This window comes from Orcinus orca, chromosome 8 (genome assembly GCF_937001465.1).
Source record: "Orcinus orca chromosome 8, mOrcOrc1.1, whole genome shotgun sequence".
Taxonomy (NCBI): Eukaryota; Metazoa; Chordata; class Mammalia; order Artiodactyla; family Delphinidae; genus Orcinus; species Orcinus orca.
The window spans coordinates 67,857,194-67,861,205 of record NC_064566.1 but is presented as its reverse complement, the minus strand read 5'-3'; the positions used below and the strand labels follow the sequence as shown (position 1 = coordinate 67,861,205).

The 4,012-nt window shown below is 39.4% G+C and overlaps 1 pseudogene; it reads right to left on the bottom strand.

Moving 5' to 3' along the window:
• Positions 1-1,500: 1,500 nt before the first annotated feature.
• Positions 1,501-1,873, bottom strand: LOC101288318 (microtubule-associated proteins 1A/1B light chain 3B-like; annotated as a pseudogene).
• Positions 1,874-4,012: the final 2,139 nt, after the last annotated feature.

Sequence of the window (4,012 nt, the reverse complement as noted above, 5' to 3'; positions counted from 1 at the left end):
TTCTCTAGTTGTGGTGAGCGGGGGCTACTCTTTGTTGTGGTGCACGGGATTCTCATTGTGGTGGCTTCTCTTGTTGCGGAGCACAGTCTCTAGGTACGCCGGCTCAGTAGTTGTGGCTCGTGGGCTGTAGAGTACAGGCTCAGTAGTGGCGCACAGGCTTCACTGCTCTGCGGCATGTGGGATCTTCCTGGACCAGGGCTCAAACCCGTGTCCCCTGCATTGGCAGGTGGATTTTTAATTACTGTGCCACCAGGGAGGTCCTTGATATTCTAAGTAATGTCATGCTGACCAGAATTTTATATGGTTCAAAGTTGAGAAGGGTAGTTAAAATATGTGATTCTTGAAATGTTATCCATAAGGAATTCAAGTGACTCTGAAATAATAGGTGGACATTTGAAAGAAATGAAAGTAAATAGGTAAAGGTAAGTTTATGCCACTGGTTTCACAATAAAAATAATTGTACTAGTGAAATATGACATGAAAGTGCTTAAGGATTTTAAGTTGATTCTAAATGAAATATAGATTAACGATTGGCATGCCTCGCCAAGATACCAACATTTATAATGGTTATAGTTTATTGAATATCTATTATATGCCAAGCATTATTAGGGACTTTGCATACATTTGCCTGTAAAGTTTATGGACATCATTAATTTTTAAGGTTAATTTTTGCCATTTTATAAATTGAAATTTTAAGCTCAGGGAGATGAAATAATTTGCTCACACAGCTAATAAGAGTAGGGACTAAGATGACTGATCTCAGATCCTTTTTTCCACAAGATTCTTACTCTTTTTCTCTTTCTGCCTCATTAGTGTGATTGTAGGTTTCATTAAGGTGGAAAAAATAACTGAAATAAAGGATGTAATAGGCACAGTTTAATCTAAACTGTTCTGAGTTCCATTTTGAGTTTTCCCTTTGATTGAGAACACCACAGTTTAAGAGGAAAGCTGGAGTACTTCTAGAGTACAGGTAATCAGATGGAGAAGAGATTTGAATTTATTTTATATGAGGAACAGTCCAAAGAACTAAGAGTTTTTGACCTGGAAAGCAGAGCCCACAGTAGCTCAACATTGGGAGGACTGTTATTTGAAAAAGATGTTACATTTTTTTCTCTGTGACTCTACAGAGTGGAACTAGGACTAATAAATTAAAGAGTCATGAAGCCAGCCTGGCATAACATAAGTTAGAATTTTCCAACAGAGCTGTCAGCAAGTATACTGAAATCTCTGTGTGGTGGTGAGCTGACTGGCATCGGAGGTATTCAAGTAGACGGTAGCTGATCACGTAGTTGGAAATCAGTGTAGAATCATTGGTAGTCTCAGCAGACTTTTAAAATTCCTTTCAATTCTTGGAGTCTTTAATGTTATAGAAACTGCAATATATTTAAGGGGTGGTTGTTAGCACACATTTCTTTTTTTTTTTCAGTTGGTAACATCCCTTTTTTATTCCTTGGTAAGGGTTTAAAAAATTCGAGAACAGACACATTTTTTTTTTTAGTCTTACACAGGAAATTTCCTTCCAAAAGTCTCCTGAGAGGTGTATACCATACACAGGAATCCATCTTCATCCTTCTCACTTTAATACACTTCACAAATCAGCGTGGACACACTCACCATGCTATGCCCATTCACTAACAGGAAGACTTGGTTAGCGTTGAGCTGTAAGCACCTTCTAATTATCTTGATGAGCTCACTCATGTTGACATGATCAGACACCAAGAACTTTGTTTTATCCAGGACCGGAAGCTGCTTCTCACCTTTGTATTGTTCTATTATTACTGGGATTTTGGTAGGATGCTGCTCTCAGGTTAAGTAGGCCATCTTCTACTCTTTGTTCGAAGGTTCGGTGCTGTTTGAAGGTTTTCTACGGCATGGCGGGGCAGGCTGGGCGGGGGCGGCGAGGTGGAGGGTCCCGGAGGCTCCAGGCGGTGGCTGCAACAGCCAGCACACATTTCTTAAAAGGTAATTTTATTGAATACTTTCATTATGAAACCAGATTCAAACAGAAACAAGCAACAGCACACCTACAAGTTAGAGCAGGCAAGTAGTCGTTGGTAAGGAGAGAACAAGATTTATGTACAATTCCATCCACTGTGTTAAACACTTGCCAAACAATAATTATTTACTTTTGGACAAAGATCCCTGGTGTGTATTTTCGACATTCTTTAAGGGAGCTGACTTAAATGTTTTCATCTCCATCTCCAGCATGTCTTAAGTCTTGGCAAAGGAAGAAGCCAGGGGAACCTTTACTCTATAGAAGGTGAATGTTCTTGGCTGTGATGGCGGTAACTCTGCAGTTACATGGGGCTCATTCTTTCCATCTCATACATTGAAAAGACCTCCCAGGAAGAGCTGCCAAGACATCCGTGGTCCACGTGGCCTCCTCAAGCTACACTAGGATGCTTTGTGGACAGCGTGCCGGACCTTCATGCAGCACTTGCAAAAGATAAGGCATATTCTATCCTCCCCACCCTCATCCCTCCAAAAACTTCCTTTGCCAGTTTTCTTTACTGATCTGTACTTAATAATGAATAATGGCCATCTGAGTAAAAGTGTCTTGAAAGTCCCTTTTTGTATTTTATAACCTTGATACTCAAAGTGTGGTCTGTGGACCAGCATCAACATCACCAGGAATTTGTTAGAAATGCAGGTTCTTGGGCCTCACGACAGACCTACTCAACCAGAATCCACATTTTAATAAAATTCCCAAGTGATTTATATACACATTAAAATTTGAGAAGCACTCTTTTAGACTACGTGCTCATGATCTTACACATTTTATAAGCGTACTATATGGTTTAGTACTTTCTCACAGTGTTCCAATTTCACTTTGTACCTCTTAGTTTGAGGACAGTAAGATTTCTGGAACTATTGCCTAAACGCAAATCTTCAACTAATCCTTTACTCTCAATCCTCATAACCCAATTGCCCACCAATTATATAACTTTAAATCCTTGCTTCTTATTGCCCCTCCACCTGCTACAACAGACCTGGATAAGTCTCCATCATCTCCATCTGGACTGTAATTATATCCTCTTGCTTTCATTCACTCTCCAAACTGTGGGCAAAGGTAATTTTTTATTGAAATGTATCCTTGCTCCAGGACAATGTCCTAACTTATTAGTCTGCATTCAAACTCTTCTCTAATTGGTCTCCAGTAACCTTTTAACTTCTGCTGTTGACACATTTCTATCAAACATGTTAATTCTAACTATAAGCTACTACTGGCCATTTCCATTTTCCTGAAAGCCCAGCCTCACATTTCTTCCTAGACTCATCATGAAAATAAAGCCCTCTACAGTTTTCTGAGGAAGAATGAATAGCTTCTTCCTTTGGTAACATAACACAGTTTACACACCTGTGTCATGTTCCACTTTTATTCATTTTCTTATTTTCATACACTGTTAGATAATGATGCTTGTATGGCAGGGATAAGGGAGGCATTTAGTGTATGGCTTAAAAAAAACTAAGTTCTAGAGTGAAAAACTATGTCAAATTCATTCCCTCCTTACTACCATGTAACCCTAGGTCAATTATCCCTCTAAGCCTCAGTTTCCTTATCTATAATACGGGGTAATTACACCTATATAAACGGATTTTGTGAGGATTAAAATAAAATGTGAAGGTTTAGTTCATATGATGTTTAGTTCATAATAATACTTCAGTTTTGTTCTAGAAGGACACAGTATATTGGGTGGTAATCAAGGCAGGGGCAGTGACATACCATGGAAAATGATATGAATGCAAATTTTAGAATTAGAAGACAAGGGTGAGGCTTCACCATAGGCGAAATAAAAAGCCCAATAATTAGAACTAAGATGTAGGACTAGAGGATTCACAGTGACTGGTCTTGATGCTGAGTTCCCTGGACTGGAGCTTCTGTGGATTGACTCTAGTGGCCCCAAGAAGGTGGGCACAGGTGATGCAGAACTAGAGAACAAATTGTGTCCCTATGAAGTGACCTGTAAGAAGTGTGAGGTCATGCTTTCCATTTTGTTTCTTCTGTCCTTCC